The 21,392-nt window shown below is 46.5% G+C and overlaps 1 protein-coding gene across 1 annotated transcript in view; it reads left to right on the top strand.

Annotated features, from left to right (window-relative positions):
* The window catches only part of SIK2 (salt inducible kinase 2), a 178,722-nt gene that overhangs the window by 63,257 nt on the left and 94,073 nt on the right, over positions 1-21,392 (top strand). The gene's annotated exons all lie outside the window — the stretch shown is intronic.

The raw sequence follows: 21,392 nt of genomic DNA, 5'->3' as shown, positions 1-21,392 counted from the left end.
ACCTCCGCATCGTGCAGTATAGCACAGCTATTACTGTCATGTAAACTTACTGGGCATTATCCTTGGAGGTGGATTTCTCTTTCAGATAAGACTGCACTGTGAATATTGTCTTCCTCGTGTACAGACAGTGTAGTTTGTCTTACTATTTAGATATTTCACATTTCACACATTTTAATCCCAGGAATTTGCCAGGCATGTCCAGGTCTGGCATTGGCTAGCACTGTAATCGGATGCTAAGAGAATGTAGTGACTTCATGCAGTGCATCTGCCACCCTATATATAACTGTCGTAGAGCAGCACTTTTTCTTTCTCTCTAGGAAAAGATAATATAGATCTCAGTCCTGAAGTCTTTCCAAGGTGCGCATAAAAAAAATTATGAACTTTAAAAAAAAAATATTGATTTGCCATATGACCACAATCACAGTGACGGTTCAGTTCCACCTTCTCTCTTCCACCAATACAGAGAAATTAAAATTGTCTAAGTTGTGTACGGCACCACTGGTGACGAGCACGGCGTTCTTCAGCAGCATTTTGCTTTTCAGCATTCAGCTTTTCTCCCGGGCCTCTGTGCGAAAGCAACACCTGGGCTTACCAGTCCGCCCCCAAGGATGCCGCATGCTGTTAGATTTCATAATGCCACCAAATTGGTTGTGTGGGTATCTCCGGTGTGAAGGCTCAGGTCAGATTCCAAACTCTGCATGCCTTGCTGATGCTGGAAATTGCATAATACCTCCTGAACACGGTAATGCCATATGCATGGAGCCTGCACAAAAACATACTGATTCCCTACAGTGCCTGTGTATTACAGACTCATAGGCACTGTGTATGTGGCCTATAGTGCCACCTTACAGCAACATACTCTGTGAGAGAATACCTCCGAAATACGGCAGGGGTTGGGACCCCCTTATAAAATGCAACCTCTGTATGAAAGCAGAGGACACATAGGGCCAAAGATACATTATACAATGGTATGCATGAGGCCTAGCTTAATTGCATTGATTATTGGCTATAATCTTGTTGATGGATTAGGATCACACCCTGCAGGCCCCATGGCTTTCACAGTTGAAGCCGTAAGACCTTAGGGTCTTTGCACAGTTGTGGCCTCTGTATAAAATGGATGCCCACATTAATTTTAACGGTGTCCATTGATGTTCTCTCAGGTTTCCTGCAGCACTGTGCCATCCTTGCTGTCAAAACTACCAGAAAGTTTGGCAGAAGCGTCCCAAAGGGGTTTTACGGTCCTTATATGTTCATCACCTATCCTTGGGATAGGCTGCCAATATCTGGCGGAGGTCCAACACCCCACAGAGATGTGAATGGGAGCAGGGCTGCAATAATCAGCTCCATCCACTACACAGAACAGAAATGCTGCAGAACAGCTGATCGGTGGGATGTTGGGCCTCCACCGATCCTGAGGATAGGCCCATTGGAAGGCTTTGTGCATCTATGGAGATTTTTTTTTATGCACATTTGGGCTTCTAAACGTTTTTGTTATAGGTTTTTATTGAGGAAAAAATTACACCTTTTGGGCTTCTACATCTGCAGTATTCACACTATATAGCAGCTGCAGAAAACTATTCTGTGATGTCACCCGACTCCAGTCTGACTGATGCTGAACCCTCTAATAAGCTGAATCATGCCCAAGTTCAACCTTGATTTGGGCATAAATCAGCCCAGAAGAGCGTTCAGCAGATGTCAGAAGGTTGTCAGAGAACAAGCTGTCAACCTAATGGATTTATCACAGCTTTCTGCAGCTTCTATACAGTGTGAAATATAGCGGCTGTAGAAGGTAAATGTTTTTAATAAAAACATATTGCAGTAAGTGTTTAAAAGCCTCAAATGCATGTACTGTAAAAAAATAAATTAAGAAGTTTACTCCAAAGGTGTCCGTAGCCTTTAAAATGTGGGCCTCATGTTGACGTAATTTTATCTCCATTTAAATTCTCCATTACCGTTTATTACACTGAAATGGAAACTTTTTTTTTTTTTTGGTTATTTCCCAAGAAATATATGTAACTCCACGCCAGAAAAAAAAAAGTCATTTTCCATTTCTAGGAGCCCCCTGAAAGCGTCTCTGTTTGTTTTCTACCGCGATTATGCTTCATTGGAGAGATCCAGGAAGTCCTAATGACGTTGCTCTTCTACCTGACTAATTCATTCCGGCTTAATTGTTTTAACATTTGCTTCCTGTACTTCAGAGCTTGAAAACAGGGATTTTCTTCTGCGCCTGACCTTAAATGATCAGCGCGTCTATCTTGGAGATCCCCGACCATTTCCAAATCAACTTCTGTTTTGCAGTTTTAATGTGAGGACACTCCTGATAAGAGAACAGCCGCCACGCGGCGATTTTTCACTTCCTTGTGAGGTTTTTCTTCACCTTTCCTATTTCCTTAGTTATTGCAACTTTTTTTCTTTTTCTTTTTTAATCTGTACATTTTTATTAACTTTAAGCAGTCTCCATATGTACGTCAGCGGGGCCTAGTGGGTGCTAGAATATCATACATTCTGCATTATTAGATGGTCATAGAAATACATATAACTTGTATGGGTAGAACCAAAAGGAAGGTGGCCCAAAACTAAATGTTACAGGGGTTATCCCATGACTAATGTGAAAAATTTAATTCATACGTAATCTAATACATGACGACCACTTTCTAGCAAAGCTAGAACCAGCCCTGTACCTTACATGGATCCAGAGATCTCCCTAATCATTGCTCCAATTGTTCTGCTGGATTTATGTCAGGCTGTCAGTTTATGGGGTGTGTCCTTTCTACTGCAACTGGTGGCAGTTGAAGGATGGAACGGAGCATGCTTCCATCTCAGTGCGGCAGGTGGCGCTAAACCGATAGATTTCATTGAATCACTTAGAGGCTATAATAAATTTAAAATTACACACAATTAAGAAAGTATTCAGATTCAGGTGCTGGTTTGAAAGCTGTGGAATATTTTTCCTCCTTTAACTCAAAATCTGCTGCTATAATTGTTTTTATTTTCATGGAAAATTGCTGTTGGATACGTTGCTAATCCCCTAGAATCCTGTATTTTACCTACTTTCTTTGTAGTTGCTTCTCTGGTCAAGATCCACTTCATAGTCAATGATGATACTTTGGTTCTTGCCGATGATGACTTTGCTCCATGTTTGAGAAAGAAAGCCAAGATAAGATAAGATAATCTTCTACATCACAAGACCCTTGGTTTTGTGGATTGGAATTTAATCTGTGGCAGAAGTGAATTGTCAATTACACTTTAATTGCTGCCATTGCTTAAATACATTCTCCAGATTTATACGCTGTATTCTCTATGTTACATATGCCATCCATAGGGTCCCATGTTTAAGCGACCCTTCATGCCCCCCCCTTTACCAAGGTTCAGGATATTTGCAGCAGTTAGCCAACATTCCTTTTTTTTCTCACGGATATAATTTAGTATTCGGAGCTTTATAACTATTCTGCCCTTGCTGTCGTGGAAAGCTGCTCTCTGTGCACTATGGGTTGCATTTATTAAAGGGAATCTGTCACCAGTTTTATGGTGTCCTAACTAAGGGCAACATAAATAAGTGACTGATTCTCTTAGCAAAATGCTGGGTCACTTTCTTTAATTGACCCAGTCAATCTGCCAACATCTTGTATTGAAAAGCTCCAGCTGATAATGATGAGTCCTGAATATTCATGAGCTCCTGACTCTCCCCGCCCACCTGCTGCTGAATGACAGTTATTTTCCATATGAACCAGCAGCAGGTGGGCAGGGGAGTGGCTATAGCTCTGAATTAAATAAACGCTGGACTCACTGACATTACGCTGGACTCAAATCAGCTCATTAGCATGTGGCATCTTTGTGTGTATATTATGAGGTAACCATCTGTCACTCCAGTAAGTGAATACATCTAAGGCACTTTTTTAGTAGTTAATAATTGTATATAATTAGTTAGATTATAATCAAATATCCACATAACAGGTTCCCTTTAAGATCCATAGCTGGTGGAAGATCTGGCAAAGTTACGAAGAGACGCAGGCCTCTCCATAACTTTGGTGCATCCGGCGCCAGTTCTAAGGGTGCAAATTGCGGCTCCGCAAAACACTGATATCGGCTGTGTGCATTCTGCATTTTGCAGACCGCACATGGCCGGCGCTATGTGGAAAATGCCTGTTCTTGTCCATGGACAAGAATAGGACATGCTCTATATTTTTGCGGGGGCCGCGGAACGGAATAATAGATGCGGACAGCACACAATGTGCTGTCCACATCTTTTGCAGCCCCATTGAAATGAATGGGTCCGCACCCTTTACGCAAAATTGCAGAACGGATGCGGACCCAGAATTACAGTCGTGTGAGTGGGCCCTTAATGTAAGACAGCTTCCAAACTGTCTTACGTTTAGACCATTCTCTACACCTAAGACAGGCGTAGAAAATGAGGAATGAGACGGGCCTGTCCCCTTCCACGTCACGCCCACAAGTTTAGACCTGGTGTGAGCGGGGAAAAGACGCAGATAGCGGCGCAACTAACCATTGCACTGCCATCTGCGCCTGAAATACGCCTAATTTAGGTATATTTCAGATTGATAAATTACCCCCTAAATTCCTTGTTTATACACAGCAGCCAGTCTGAGGAGGCAGAGCTGCAGGGGGAGGGACAGAGCAGCATTCTGGACCAATGATGAGAGAGGAGGCGTGTCTCAGACTACCCCAGACTCCCTGTAGTCACAGATCACAGCTCTGCCCTAATGGAGCTGAGCTAAAAAGCAGTCAAGCAGTGAGACCTGAGGGAAATAAATAGCTAATTCAGGTGATATTTTTATTTTTTTTGTAATTGAATAGGTAAGTGCACCAGCTACCCCTCTGGGAATCGTTACTATAGCAACTGCTTACGATGGGAATTATAGAACGATTCCAGCTTATTGATATTAAAATCATCAATATTGATATTGAAAATATCCAGGCAGTTTCCTAATATATTTTGCCCACTATTTTAAAGAGGACCTTTCACCAGAATAAAACATCTAAACTAAGTATACAGACATCCAGGGATCCCCCTGCACTTACTGTTATACCTGGGCGCCGCTCCGTTCGCCCGGTATAGGCTCCGGTATCTTCATAGTTAGGCTCCACCCAGGGGAACCTAACGGCGTCTTTCTCCTATGCTGTAGCGCTGGCCAATCGCAGCGCTCAGCTCATAGCCTGAGAGGTTTTTTTTTCTCTCAGGCTATGAGCTGAGCGCTGCGATTGGCCAGCGCTACAGCCTGGGAGAAAGAGACGCCGTCAGGTTCCCCTGGGTGGAGCCGAACAGGTGAAGATACCGGAGCCTATACCGGGCGAACGGAGCGGCGCCCAGGTGTAACAGTAAGTGCAGGGGGATCCCTGGGCGCCGCTCTACACGTCTGTATAGTTAGTTTAGATGTTTTATTCTGGTGAAAGGTCCTCTTTAATAGGTTTTTCTGATTATCTTAAAGATTCACGACCACCAATGAATGGGCCACTAGGCACAGTCTCATGTCTGGACGAGCCTCTGTGCCGAGTCTTTTGGGAGAAAATCCCAACTATCACACATTGACGGCCTACCCTAAGAGACCCGGTCCACCATGGGTGTTGTGGGGAGCTTAGATTAGAGCTGTGGCGGTCTGGATGTTACATCTATAATATGGGGACATTGAATTCTACTGACTGAAACCGGCCTGCTGGAAATACCTGTAGTTACAAAATGGACTACTCCTGTAAGTCTGAAGTCAAATGGTTGCATTTACACTGAAAAAAAAAAAAAAATCCACAAAATGCCTACACTTTACAGATGCCCCGCTCGCTCACAATTCAGTTTATGTTTTCCCAAATTGACACAAATAGCTGGAATCCATTTATTTCACATTACGGCAAATGCAAGTTTTCTGTGAACTGCTTTATAGAGAATGGGTTTCAATTTTTTATTTTTAGCTACTCATAAAATGCCATTTTAGTTATTGCCTCCATAATTCTAGCGAGGAAAATATGCAGAAGCTTTTTCCTTATATGTAAATTGTTTGCTTATTCAGCCATGTCAGCCATCTAGGAGTGAGCCGAGCACCATAACAAGCACAAGATGTTGTGGTGCCGAGCCCAACGCTGAGAATACGGGCTGTCGATGGAGCCGGAACGTTCTACTCCTTCATCGACTAGCTGTCTGAACTCTTACACTATGGATGCTGGGATGGTTGGCTAGTAGATTTCATTCAAGCATCTTATCCATAGATAACTGTGCGAAAATGTCATTATTATTTCTGCAATTATTGTATATTGCATGTGATACCAGCACTTAAAAAGGTTTTGGGGGATTACCGCAGATATAATTGCTTACCCTTTCCCCATGTGTTTTTTTTCAATGTGAACTCTCCCGACCCATTTTTACCATATAGACCAATCCCTTTTTTCTTTCCATCCTGTATGTCACACTTCCTGTTGCCGTATCCAACCAAACCCATGATGCACTTCTCCTTCCTGTGTCACAGCTCCAGCACCGCCCCTAACAACACCCAACTAGTTTATAGCTCCTTCCACACAGCTAGTTACATAGACACTCCCCTATCACTGCCCCACCCATGGACATAACATCACAGGAAATAAGAAAGAGCTGCACGGACATGGTCATGTGACCACAGCCCAGAACGGGAGACAGGAGCAATAAGGATAAAAGAAATACATTACAGAATTACAGCAACCTTTATCAATGATTATTTTAAGGGTAAATGCACACGGACAATTCGCACTGAAATCTGCAGGTGTTCGCATGGAAATCTGTGTGGTCAATCCACATTAAATATCCACAGGATTATCCATAGGATTATCCACATGTGGATTAGGGCTGAAATGATTACTCGATTGAATCGAATAATTCGACACAAAAAAATCAAAATTTTTAGCATTGAGGATTCGTTAGTGTCATGTGACCACGGAGCGGGAGTGAAGAGCTTGCTATTACTTACCGCTCCGTGGTCACCTGCCGGCCCGTACCGCGCTGCATTGGATCCTGACACATCGTCGGGTCATAGTGCATGTAAGCGCGCACTATGACCCGACGCTGTGTGACGTCAGGATCCAGTGCAGCGCGTGGAGAAGAATAGGAAGGAGCTGTGGAGCGGCGCCCCTACAGGAAAGGTAAGTATTTTATTTCAGTGGCGCTGGGGACATGGCACTGAAGGGGGACAGCCGGCAATGGATGGCATGGAGGGGCAGATGGCAGTGGGGGACATAAAGGGGCTGATCTGATGGCACTGGGGGACATGGAGGGGCTGATCTGAAGGCACTGGGGGACATGGAGGGGCTGATCTGAAGGCACTGGGGGACATGGAGGGGCTGATCTGAAGGCACTGGGGGACATGGAGGGGCTGATCTGAAGGCACTGGGGGACATGGAGGGGCTGATCTGAAGGCACTGGGGGACATGGAGGGGCTGATCTGATGGCACTGGGGGACATGGAGGGGCTGATCTGATGGCACTGGGGGACATGGAGGGGCTGATCTGAAGGCACTGGGGGACATGGAGGGGCTGATCTGATGGCACTGGGGGACATGGAGGGGCTGATCTGAAGGCACTGGGGGACATGGAGGGGCTGATCTGAAGGCACTGGGGGACATGGAGGGGCTGATCTGAAGGCACTGGGGGACATGGAGGGGCTGATCTGAAGGCACTGGGGGACATGGAGGGGCTGATCTGAAGGCACTGGGGGACATGGAGGGGCTGATCTGATGGCACTGGGGGACATGGAGGGGCTGATCTGATGGCACATGGAGGGGCTGATCTGATGGCACTGGGGGACATGGAGGGGCTGATCTGGGGGACACGGAGGGGCTGATCTGGGGGACATGGAGGGGCTGATCTGAAGGCACTGGGGGACATGGAGGGGCTGATCTGAAGGCACTGGGGGACATGGAGGGGCTGATCTGATGGCACTGGGGGACATGGAGGGGCTGATCTGATGGCACTGGGGGACATGGAGGGGCTGATCTGATGGCACTGGGGGACACGGAGGGGCTGATCTGGGGGACATGGAGGGGCTGATCTGAAGGCACTGGGGGACATGGAGGGGCTGATCTGATGGCACTGGGGGACATGGAGGGGCTGATCTGATGGCACTGGGCGACATGGAGGGGCTGATCTGATGGCACTGGGGGAGTGGGGGACATGGCAATGGATGGCATGGAGGGGCTGTAGGCACTGGGGGAACGGAGCTGATGGCACTGGGGGAGTGGATGTGAAGGCACTAGGGGGGTAGTGGAGCTGATGGCACTGGGGGGGGATAGTGAAGCTGATGGCACTGGGGGGGGATAGTGGAGCTGATGGCACTGGGGGAACTGATGCACTTGAGCTGATCGCACAGGAGGGAACGAAGGGTGTTGGGGACTGATGGCAGGGGGTCTGATGAGTTTTTATAAAGGAAAACAATCTATTAATTCATTTTTTCTTATTAGATTACTCTATTAATCTTAAAAAATAATCAATAGAATACTCGATTACTAAAATAATCGTTTTCTGCAGCCCTAATGTGGATTTTACTGTCCCAATTGAAGTGAATAGAGAAAATCCGGACAGAAAAAAAAATTGACATGCTGCAGATTTTAAAATCCGCGCAGAATAAAATCTGCATCGTGTGCATGAGAATTTCAAATTCTCATAGAATGCAATGTACATCACCTACGGTGTGGATTTTCTGCACGCAATCCTGATCGTGTGCTTTTAGCCTAAAGGATGTTGATGCAATGCTGAAAATCCCATTAAAGGGATTATCCTGGATTTAAAAAAAAAAAAAGCTGCTTTCTTGCAAAAACAGGGCGACCAATATCCGCAGGCTGAGTGCGGTATGGCAGCTCTGCCCCACATTCACCAAAGGCACTGAGCGGCAATACCACATGGATGGGTGTGGTGCTGTTTTTAGAAGAAAGCGGCCATGGTTTTCTAATCTTGGACAATTCCTTTAATGTTGTGCAGAAAATATTCTAATAAATAGATGAACAAAAACGCTCTGTAATTTCTTTTCAAGCGCGGCATGATTGCCTTTAACCGATCGAATTGCTGTTTGAATGGCGTTTCCCACAAATTTCCCACTCCATCGAGTAGATATGGGCTCTGCGGTTTAGTTCCTTTTGTTTGAATGGTTTTCTTTTTCTGGCACTGCATCAACACCTGGAACCGACATTTACATCAGTACATGTAGCTGCCCCCCCCCCCTCCCTTAAATGGCAAGAATGAGGTTTGAGGTCACCACTTGCATAGCATTAGGAACTCCCCAGCGTGCTGGAGCTTAGGTTACTGCAGCCAGGTAAGTCCTGATGCTACACTTGCCAGTGTAGCGTGCAGTGTCATGAGGAATGCTTTGGAAGGAAGGGGTTAAGTAGCACACTCTGGCCCATTCACGTTGCTTCCAGGCTGACAAAGAACAGATCCATCATGATATCACTACCTTTCCCACGTGTGCACTAGATCAACAGCCGTCAAAGTGAAGGAACAATTTCCTTTTCTTTCTGAGTAGTTCCTGCCAGTTGCTACAAACTCGCTCTTTTTCTTTCTTCGGCTGGTTATATATGTTTATCTTATATCGTAACTTGGGATCCTGTATCCTCCAGTACAAAGCGGAGGAGGAAAGGCTCCTGGAACAACTCAACTCCTCTCAGATCTCTCACAGCTCTGCTACAGTTTATACGGTTGGCGGTAGAACAGGCGAGCAGTTGTAATTCTCTTATACCATTGACCTTAGTGGGGGGGGGGGGGGGGCATTCTGATGACTTTCATTTATAGACTTGCATTTGCTTTTTTTCTTTTCTTTTTTATTTATTTTTTTGCCTTCTAAACTTGAGAGCATTGAACTGGTATAAGACCGGACTGGGATTTTGTCCAGTTCTGATAGGTTCTGTGTGCTGGACAGGCTCGGACTGGCCCACAGTGGAACAGGTGGGCCCCCAGCACAACATCTCAGCCAGCCTATATCCATATAAAAACAGGGTAGATTATTTAACAAGCTACCCAATTTATTATTATAGATGAATCGGGTGACTAAGAATGCGTCTAGGTACAGAGGCAGTCCACCAGTATCGTCTTTCCCCTGTGTCCAAAACTTTCCAAAGTTATGGACCCCATAATCAATCATCTTGAGTATCTCCCTGCCGTTGTGTACGAAGGTAGTATTTGCATGTAGCTGTATGGTAGGTCCCTGGAATTGTACTGGTGGGCCTTAGGGCTGTATTAGACCTAGCGATCATGCAGGCGATTGTTGGGAAGGAAGCCTTCCCTCCCACCTGCTCGAAAGCGGAGGAGACCACTGCTATTACATGCAGCGTTCTCCTCCTCAGTATAGGGGAGAATGATCGTTATGCCATCGCTCGTCCCCATGCTGTCTAGTTGTTTGCCGGCAGCAGATTGTGATTGGACAGCACAATCTGCCGCCGGCAAATCGTAATCTTCCAGCATGCTGAAAAATCACAATTTGCCGATGAACGAACGTTTGCTCGTTCATCGGGTAATCGGTGGCAGTACTAGACTGCCAGGTGATCGCTAACGAACGTTGCTAGGAACACTCGCTAGTGATCATCTGGCAGAAAATCTGCCAGTGTAATACAGGCTTTAGGCACCCCGGTCCGACACTGGTACTGGATATATTGTGATATGATGTGAATACATAGAAATAATTTATAGATGCAAAAGAAAAAAAAATATTGTATTTAGTAAAACCAGTAAAAGTGAGTGTATAAGCCATTAAAGGGATACGCCAATGATGGACCCTATTGGGGAACACACTGCGGTTTTCATAACTCCCCATAGACTATAATATCGAGTGTAGCCAACTTCACCCACCTCTTCCGCTTTGCTGATGGGTCCTGCTGGGTTCAGTAAACATAGTGGTGGGACCCGCCATCGACTGTGCATTTCTAAGATGCAACATGAATATCTCCAGTCAAAATATCCTTTTTGAAAATATGGACCTGCTCGAGTAGCAATCCTCAATAAATGGATTTTTAGGGAAAAAAAAAACCTTTTAGGATTGGAATATATTTCTTGCTTCTCTGTATGCAAATGAAGAAATCTACTTCATACCAGCCAGACCAGGGACTTCTCCAAAAGGAAGGGCCATCCTCACCACGGAAGAGCAAGGTACTGGTTGGCCGGATGAGATGCCTTGGATGCAGCTCTGGGTACTGCTACTGGTTCCCTGAGAAGAGACCCAGCGGGTGTATGGAGACTGACCTCAGGAAATGATCCATGGGAAATAACGGATGTAAATTCACTCTCCTCCAACACAGAGAAAACTTCCTCATATCAGTCAATCCAGAGAGTCATCCAAAAGTAAGAGACAGCCATCTGTACACAGCTATTTAGGGGTTCTTGCCCCTCATCAGTACAGAGAAGGTTACTGGACGAGATGCCATAGATGGGTACTGGTTCTCAATGAAGAGAACCAGCAGGAGTATACAGACTGACATCGGGAAATGGGAAAAAATATGGCCAAAAAAGAAGAGACTCCCATCTGTAGACTGTCATACATCCTTGTACAGGCTCAGCTTGCTTTACAACAGCCTGTATTCTGCAGTCCAACCTCTACTCTGTATAGCTGAGCGGTCTGAACCATGCATTTGCCAAGAGCAGACATGTTCTTGATGTCTACAACTTCACAAGCACTGTGCTTACTTGGCAGCTTCTGAATGAGATTAAGCAGTTGCCTAGCAACAGGAGGAGCAGCAAGCAGGTGACTACCCGGGATCTTCCTACACCTTTGTAGACCAACATAGTCACCCATAATCCGCATTCTCTCTCCCAGTAATTCTCAGACCTGGTGTACCAGTTAGTTTCATCTGTGGTTTGATATTTGATAAGAAGCTTTGTTTGCCGGACTTTTTCAGAAGTTGCACATTATTATTTAAAAAAAAAATTGTTGCTATTTTTGTCATTGGTTCAGGATGTAAAGTGAAACTCGCTCCTTGTCGTCCTTACTAATAAAATGTACTTGTTTAACATAGAAGTTACATCTGTTCTGGGTTCTGTATAATTATATTTATTAGTAACTTCATGTTCTGGATTAAAGTAGCAGTGCTGCCATATAATCCTCGTCCAATCCTATTTCGAACCAGTCTCCGCTTGGACATGGTTCAGGATATTACTCGTACTGCTCACTGACAACTAATGAACGGTTTCTCCATTCGGCAGGGGCTTGGTCAGCAGAACTGAGCCTTCTCTTCATTCTTAACCAGCCGCCTGGCATTGTGTAGCTGTGACCTGGCCCGATTATCACGTGACAGAAAGGTGTCTGTGTCACTACTGTCCTGATCTTTTCAGGAAATCATATGCAGTTGCAAATATGGCCTTTAGCGAGAAGCTATGGACACCTTTGGGGCCATTTTTTTTTTATTTATTATTGCATGCTATTTATCTTGGGCTAAAAAAAAAATTTCAGTTGGTGTTGATGATACATTTTCACCAGTTTGTCTTCAGTTTCACTGTATCTGCAGACTGTTTCTTCTCCTCCCTGAATTCCGTCAGAGCTGCCCTGAGGTCTTGAAATTCACCCATTGAAGTCTTCTCACTTTACCAGTGTTTATGGGCAGTCGGAGAAGTACGGATTTGGCTGCAGCTCTCTGATGGAGTCCAGAGAGAAGGAGAAGCAGCAGTCAACTTGAAGGATGGCGAAGGCAAACTGTGGAATTTTTTATTTTTTTTTAAAGATCAATTAAAAAAAAAGATTTTTATCCCAAGATATATAAAATGCAGTAATAAAAAAATTCTCCCAAAGTTGTCGATAAGCCGTTTTTTCCTTCCATGCACCTGTGGTTTAGGGATGGCAGAAGGTTACTCATACGGAGGTTACATGCAGATCTGTGGATACTTGTTCATTCTCCATGGACTTCAACGGGAAAAAATTTACATCCATGTGGTATTCTATGCAAAAATAGTGTCCCACAGAGGTATAGCAACCTCCATGGGATAACATTTGCACTGTTATGAACCTGTTACACACAAAACTGTTTGCGGTCAGTTAGTCTATTCACTCATTTGCAGTTTTTGCTGTAGAGGATTTCAGCCTTCATGTGCCTCTGTGTAGCCATAGAGCGGCATATATATGTATAGCTGGCCAAAAGGACGCAATTGGACTCTGTTGGGCACTTTCCAGAGCATGCATCAAACTGGACACTTCAAACGCAGGGTGAATGTAGCCTTGAGATGGATTAGCACCGCACAATTCTCGAGGGAACGTTACTATGAACACTTGTTGCAGATAATAGGCCTGCGTGTTCGTGCTGCCGATGAACGAGCAAACCGCAAGGGAAATGACGCTTCATGCCGCACATTAAATTACTGACCATGTCGTCTAAGCAGCGACCTGCTGCCCAGAAACAATGGGTCTGTATGAGGCTGAGGCCATCGCTCGTCCCCAGGGGTGCACCACCAATGAGGCCAGGTGAGGCAGCACCAGGTAGGGTCAAGAGAGGGGCAGCCGAAGGGCCATGGGCAGAAGGGAAGGGGTTAGGTTAAGAAATTGCCATTAGGGAGGGTTTAGGAAAACCGCAGAGTGCACCTGTCTTTGCTATTATTATATTGTTACATTGGGGGGGGGGGGGGGGGCAAGCATTTCAGTTTTCGCCTCAGGCAGCAGAAAGGCTAGGTGCACCCCTGCTCGTCCCCGTACAGAGGAGACCATCGCCGCGTGTAAATCCAGCTCTTTACCTCCACTGATGAGCAGGCAATTATTGGGAAGGAAGGATCCCTTCCCAATAATTGCCTGCTAGGTTGGGCAGTGTAAATGCAGCGTCATACAGTCACGAGTGCTAAGTCTTGAAGCGCGGTGGAGTGTCAAGCAAAGTTCAGAATTTCGCGTTTCATAGGAAGTAGCAGTGTCCAAGCTGTCGGTGATGTCACCAGTTGCTGGTGAATGGATGCGCTGAGTATCATGATAACTATTTGGCAGCCTCTCTCCGCTCTGTCAGCAGTACATGTATATGAGCAGTTGCAGTGAAATGAAGGCAGCACTAGCGCGGGATAGCTTGCATTGTTTGTGCAGAACGTGAGCGGAGCAAGGCTCCTGATGCATTGTGTTCCAGGACGCCAGCTATGGGAGTTGAAGCTGTCAGGCCCCTTGCTTGGTGGTGATTTGTTCTTGGAAATTTTTAGTGTTCTCATCGAAGTGACGCACACGCATTGGCAGGTCTAATACCCATGTGTGTTAAAAAATAACCCGATGCGGTAGGAAGGAGCCTGTTATTTTTAAATGGGCAGCTCCTCCTAGGATAGATCTGCCTTCTGCGCATTGGCATGTGTAAACATCTGAGATCTCGATGGTCTCCAGTGGACAGGGACTTTTTTAGTCCAGCGTTTTTCATGCATGTGACATAAATCCTTGAAATGATAAATATAAGAATATTCATTAGCATGGTCCTGACAGGCAGGCAATCATTTATTTCTTGCTAACTTGTTATTACTTGGAAGCCTGTAAATCCCACTTGCTGCTTTCAGATTGCAATATTTGGAGCCATACTTTTCATACTACCTTTAGGGTCAACTCGGCTAAAATAAGAGAATATTATTTCTATTCATTATACGGCACTTAGTCTGATACACCTTTCTCCCCATGACTCATTTTCTAGTAGGATCGACCTATAGACAGCGAACTTATTGACATGATTTGCTGTACATTGTCAATTGTGTATAACATTAAAAAGTTATTCCGGTCGGGACCCCCCCCCCCCCCCCCCCCGCTAGTTACGAGAACGGGGTCTCCATGTCCCCTTTTTCAGTGGAGCTGTGCTTGAGCCTGTTCATGGTCTGCCAGAGACCTCGGAGCGCTGTACTCGTCGCTTTCCTGCGGTCCCATAGAAATCAGTGGAGAAGCCGGTCACCTACTCGACCTGCCTCAAGACACAAGACCCCTGTTCTCATGATCAGTGGGAGTTGCAGCAGTTGGACCCCCACCAGTCTAAAAGTCATCTCCTCTCCACCAGGAGGAGGGCTCTGTGGTCCCTGGGCATCGGCCCATCGGGAAGTTTCCCTGTAGGGTTTATGGCCAGACAGCCCCTGCAGTTTTTTTTTTTTTATATATATATATGTACAGAGACCTGGAATTTATAGTGCTTTTAAACTAATAATAATAGAACAAATAGCAGTTATTATTTATTATTATTTTAGCTCTTTGAATTGTATAGGAATATGATAAATGAGCGTGACACCCTCCCCATGATTCCTGTATATATGTTTGTGTGTGCAGATCTGTGTCTGGTCATCTAGGGCCTTTGATGTAACTTCTGGACATTCACATCTCAGCAACCAGACAGGGCTGGCATCATAAAAGAAAGTCATGGATCCAATTAGCTAGACCCAGACCCCGACAGTGACGACAGAGGATGGGGGGATTGATACAATAAGAGGAAGGGAAAAGGGTATGAAAACCAGGACTGAGGGTCATTTCTTTGGGGCTCACTGGAAGTGAAAATATGCTGTGACCTCTGCCTGTCCCCAGCGACATATCCTATGCCATCTATGTGAGTGTTGGGTTTCTGGTTAATTTGCTTTTAAGAAACTGTTGTGCATTGTATTACTGTATGCCTTTTATATATATATATATATATATGTTCTAATTCGTTATGGATCAGATTCGCCATTTTTTTTTTTTAAAGTTCAATTCGGGTATGAATTGAAGCTACTCGAATCAAATATGCTCCAATTTCCTTGAAAGTTGGTATATAACAATATTTGGTCTCCTAAGGTTATCTAATATATAAAGCTGAGTGTCTGTGTGCGTGTGTGTCCGCTAAAGGAATCCGCACCATCGCATTTACAATCACTAAAACAGGTGTCCGGGAAGGTTTTAGAGCGCGTCATTTTATTTCACTGCTGTAGGTTAGCTTTAAAGGGGCAGTGATCTGTGGATGACAATGTTAAGGGAGCGGATTGCTGTGGAGGTCACAGTTCAGGGGGCAGGTAGAATGGACTTAAAAACACTTCCCCCAGGTCCTTCTAAGCCACGCCCCTGATTTGATTAGGCCACGCCCCCTCCCACTCCGCAGCCGGCGGGGATTGAAAAAATTAAGGTAAACAACTTCTGTCAGCTGCAGGGGTGCGAGTGAGGGTGACTTTTTCTCCCTACAGCTCACGCTCAGACAGCTTAGTGCTGCTGTCTGAGAGTGAGCTGTTCAAAAGGACATCCCTGTATCCGTCCAGGCCCTGCGCCGGACGGAGGACAGGGAGTCTGAAAGCCAGACTGTCTGGCCTAAAATCGGACCCCTGGCCACCCTAAGGGCAGGCTGCTGTGGAGGTCAGTGTTAAGGGGCAGATTGCTGTAGAGGCCACTGTTAAGGGGACGGGGTGTTGGGAAAATCACTGTCATTGTTAAGAGGGCAGGGAACAGTGAAGGTCACAGTTAAGGGGACGGTCCTCTATGGAGGTCAGAGTTAAGGGGCGGGGTGCTCTAGAGGTCAGTGTTAAGGGGGCGAGGTGTTGTGGAGGGCACATTTTAAGGGAACGGAGCTCTGTGGAGGTCACTGTTAAGGGGGACGGGTTATTGTGGAAATCACTGTTAATGAGATGGGGTACTGTGGAGGTCACTAATAAGGGGGCAGCCGCTGTGGAGGTCACTGTTAAGGGATGAGGGGACTGTGGAGGCCACTATTATAGGGGCAGCGCGGTACAGTGACATCACTGTTAAGGCAGCGGGGTACAGTGGAGGTCACTGTTAAAGGGGTTTGTCCGGGTTCAGAGCTGAACCCGGACATATCCATATTTTCACCCAGGCAGCCCCTCTGATGTTGGCATTGGAGCATCTCATGCTCTGATGCGCTCCCTTTCCATGCGCTAGATTGTTCAGGCCACTGGCTCTTTTGTTTACTTTAACACACTGCCAGGTGGAATCTTCCGCCCTGCAATGTGTTTGGTGACCTCACCGGCTCTGATGGGCGTGCTTTAGCACTGCCCTAGCCGTTTTACTGGCTAGGGCAGCGCTGAAGCCCGACCATCAGTGCCGTGAGATCACCAGGCTTCCTGGCAGCCCCATGGAGAGCCCGGTTTGTCACAGGAACTCCTGAAAATGCCTTTGCCCTGCACGATTTAGCGCAGGGCAAAGGAGAGCATCGGAGCATGAACTGCTCCGATGCTCAAGTCAGGGGGGCTACCTGGGTGAAAATGGAGGTATGTCCGGGTTCAGCTCTGAACCCGGACAACCCCTTTAAAGAGAACCTGTCACTATGATTTTGCGCATAGAGCTGGGGACATGGGCTGCTAGATGGCCGCTAGCTCATCTGCAGTACCCAGGTCCCACATCTCTCCGCGCTTTTATTGTGTTAAAAAAACCTTTTGAGTGATATGCAAATTAGCTGATATGAGTCCTGTAGCCGGAGATGAGTCAAGCGTCAAGGAGCCCAGCACCGCCCCGCGTCCTCCGAATCTCCTCCTTGCCGGCTGACGTCACAGAGCTGGAGCGCCGAAATCTCGCGATGCGCGAGCTAGCGCATGCGCAGTGTCGGCATCATGTTCATTCCCTGTGCTGGCATCAGCACAGGGAACGAACTACGCATGCGCTAGCTCGCGCATCGCGAGATTTCGGCGCTCCAGCTCTGTGACGTCAGCCGGCAAGGAGGAGAATCGGAGGACGCGGGGCGGTGCTGGGCTCCTTGACACTTGACTCATCTCCGGCTACAGGACTCATATCACGTAATTTGCATATCACTCAAAACAGTTTTTTAACACAATAAAAGCGCGGAGAGCTATGGGACCTGGGTACTGCAGATGTGCTAGTGGTCATCTAGCAGCCCATGTCCCCAGCTCTATGCGCAAAATCATGGTGACAGGTTCCCTTTAAGGGAGCGGGGTTCTGTGGCAGTCACTGTTAAAGGGGCAGTCGCTGTGGAGGTCTCTGTTAAGGGGGCTGGGAATGGTGGAGGTCAGTTAAGGGGACTGTCACCTATGGTCAGTGTTAAGGGGCGTGTGCTGTAGAGATCACTGTTAAGGGGGCGGGTGCTGTGGAACTCACTGTTAAAGGGGGAGGCTGCTGTGAAGATCAAAGTTGAGGGGGGGGCTGTGGAGGTCACTGTTAAGGGGGCGGGGTACTGTAGATGTCACTGTTATAGTGGATACTGTCTATCTTTTAACGACACACACAAACCTTAAATAAGATAAATGAAATATACCCATACGAAGCCGGGTTCTGCTAGTATATGTGTGTGTGTATGTGTGTGTATATTATATATATATATATATATATATATATATATATATATATATATATATATATATATACATATATACACTGCTCAAAAAAATAAAGGGAACACTTAAACAACACAATGTAACTCCAAGTCAATCACACTTCTGTGAAATCAAACTGTCCACTTAGGAAGCAACACTGAGTGACAATCAATTTCACATGCTAAAGTCAGTATAAAACTGAGTCTGCTTTATATAGAACCTACCAGTAGCCATTTGGCTCCAGGAGAAGTATATGGTGGGCTCAGCGTGCATGTTGGTACTTGCATCCCTGGATCCGATGAAAGCTGTAATGGCACCGGACGGGGTTAAAGGCAGAGTGTGCTTGGTGTGCACGCTGACCTGCATTCCCTGGATTTTGTGTGGCTGTCATGGCCCATAAACAGGTAGGAACTAGTGTTAGGGACCACTCAAATAGAGGCGACCTTGACGTGGTTAGTGGCTTACTACGCTTTGGCCAAAATGTACACCAATGCCTCATCCAGCATGGAGGCAAATTGCTGGATGTAGAATGCTATCACATTTGTATTTTTCAATTTCACATGCTGTTGTGCAAATGGGATAGACAACAGGTGGAAATTATAGGCAATTAGCAAGACACCCCCAATAAAGGAGTGGTTCTGCAGGTGGTGACCACAGACTACTTCTCAGTTCCTATACTTCCTAGCTGATGTTTTGGTCCCTTTTGAATGCTGGCGGTGCTTTCACTCTAGTGGTAGCATGAGACGGAGTCTACAAACCACACAAGTGGCTCAGGTAGTGCAGCTTATCCAGGATGGCACATCAATGCGAGCTGTGGCAAGAAGGTTTGCTGTGTCTGTCAGCGTAGTGTCCAGAGCATGGAGGCGCTACCAGGAGACAGGCCAGTACATCAGGAGACGTGGAGGAGGCCGTAGGAGGGCAACAACCCAGCAGCAGGACCGCTACCTCCGCCTTTGTGCAAGGAGGAACAGGAGGAGCACTGCCAGAGCCCTGCAAAATGACCTCCAGCAGGCCACAAATGTGCATGTGTCTGCTGAAACGGTCAGAAACAGACTCCATGAGGGTGATATGAGGGCCCGACGTTCACAGGTGGGGGTTGTGCTTACAGCCCAACACCGTGCAGGACGTTTGGCATTTGCCAGTGAACACCAAGATTGGCAAATTTGCCATTGGTGCCCTGTGCTCTTCACAGATGAAAGCAGGTTCACACTGAGCACATGTGACAGACGTGACAGAGTCTGGAGATGCCGTGGAGAACGTTCTGCTGCCTGCAACGCTCTCCAGCATGACCGGTTTGGCATTGGGTCAGTAATGGTGTGGGGTGGCATTTCTTTGGAGGGCCGCACAGCCTTCCATGTGCTCGCCAGAGGTAGCCTGACTGCCATTAGGTACCGAGATGAGATCCTCAGACCCCTTGTGAGATCATATGCTGGTGCGGTTGGCCCTGGGTTCCTCCTAATGCAAGACATTGCTAGACCTCATGTGGCTGGAGTGTGTCAGCAGTTCCTGCAAGACGAAGGCATTGATGCTATCTACTGGCCCGCCCGTTCCCCAGACCTGAATCCAATTGAGCACATCTGGGACATCACGTCTCGCTCTATCCACCAACGTCACGTTGCACCACAGACTGTCCAGGAGTTGGCAGATGCTTTAGTCCAGGTCTGGGAGGAGATCCCTCAGGAGACCGTCCGCCACCTCATCAGGAGCATGCACAGGCGTTGTAGGGAGGTCATACAGGCACGTGGAGGCCACACACACTACTGAGCCTCATTTTGACTTGTTTTAAGGACATTACATCAAAGTTGGATCAGCCTGTAGTGTGTTTTTCCACTTTAATTTGGAGTGTGACTCCAAATCCAGACCTCCATGGGTTAAAACATTTGATTTCCATTTTTTTATTTTTGTGTGATTTTGTTGTCAGCACATTCAACTATGTAAAGAACAAAGTATTTCAGAAGAATATTTAATTAACTTAGATCTAGGATGTGTTATTTTTGTGTTCCCTTTATTTTTTTGAGCAGTGTGTGTGTGTGTGTGTGTGTATATATATATATATATATATATATATATATATATATATATATATATATATATTATATTATATTATATTAGGGCTGCACGATAAATCGAAAAAATAATCGAATCGCGATAATCGGCAAATGCGATTTGGCCGACCCGAAAATGCCGCGATTATATATGAAGGGGCCCCGCGCACATAACTGGCTTTGTGTGCTATGACACATAGGGCCATGAGGGGGGCCAGCATAAGACATATAGCATCTTATGCTGGTTCCCCTCATGGCCCTATGTGTCCCCTCATGTGTCCTAAACTGCGCACATAACTGGCTTTGCGTGTAAAGTATTTTACTAGTGTGTGAAACAATCTCTCTCCTATTGATAACAGGTCCAGCCTCTGTACTCACTTTCACGATGAATGCACTGCAGCGAGCGGTAGCGAGCGGGCCGGCCGGCGTGTGACTGACGTCACTTAGTAACGCTCCTGCTTCCTGAAGTGGGAGGAGCGTTACTAAGTGACGTCAGTCACGCGCCGGCCGGCCAGCTCGTTGCCGCTCGCTGCAGTGCATTCATAGTGACAGTGACTACAGAGGCTGGACCTGTTATCAATAGGAGAGAGATTGTTTCACACACTAGTAAAATACTTTACACGCAAAGCCAGTTATGTGCGCAGTTTAGGACACATGAGGGGACACATAGGGCCATGAGGGGAACCAGCATAAGATGCTATATGTCTTATGCTGGCCCCCCTCATGGCCCTATGTGTCATAGCACACATCCCCTATAACAGCGTCCTCCACAGATCCACCCCATAACAGTGCCATCCACAGGTCCCCATAAGTGTCCTCCACAGATCCCCCATAACACTGTCCTCCACAGATCCCCCATAACGGCGTCCTCCACAGATCCCCCATAACAGCGTCATCCACAGATCCCCCACATAACAGCGTCATCCACAGATCCCCCACATAACAGCGTCATCCACAGATCCCCCACATAACAGCGTCATCCACAGATCCCCCACAACACGGCGTCTTCCACAGATCCCCCACATAACGGCGTCTTCCACAGATCCCCCACATAACAGCGTCATCCACAGATCCCCCACATAACAGCGTCATCCACAGATCCCTCACATAACAGCGTCATCCACAGATCCCCCACAACACGGCGTCATCCACAGATCCCCCACAACACGG

The sequence above is a fragment of the Bufo bufo genome, chromosome 1 (genome assembly GCF_905171765.1).
Source record: "Bufo bufo chromosome 1, aBufBuf1.1, whole genome shotgun sequence".
Classification (NCBI taxonomy): Eukaryota; Metazoa; Chordata; class Amphibia; order Anura; family Bufonidae; genus Bufo; species Bufo bufo.
The sequence above is the reverse complement of the archived record's forward strand: the minus strand, read 5'-3'. Positions and strand labels throughout refer to the sequence as shown.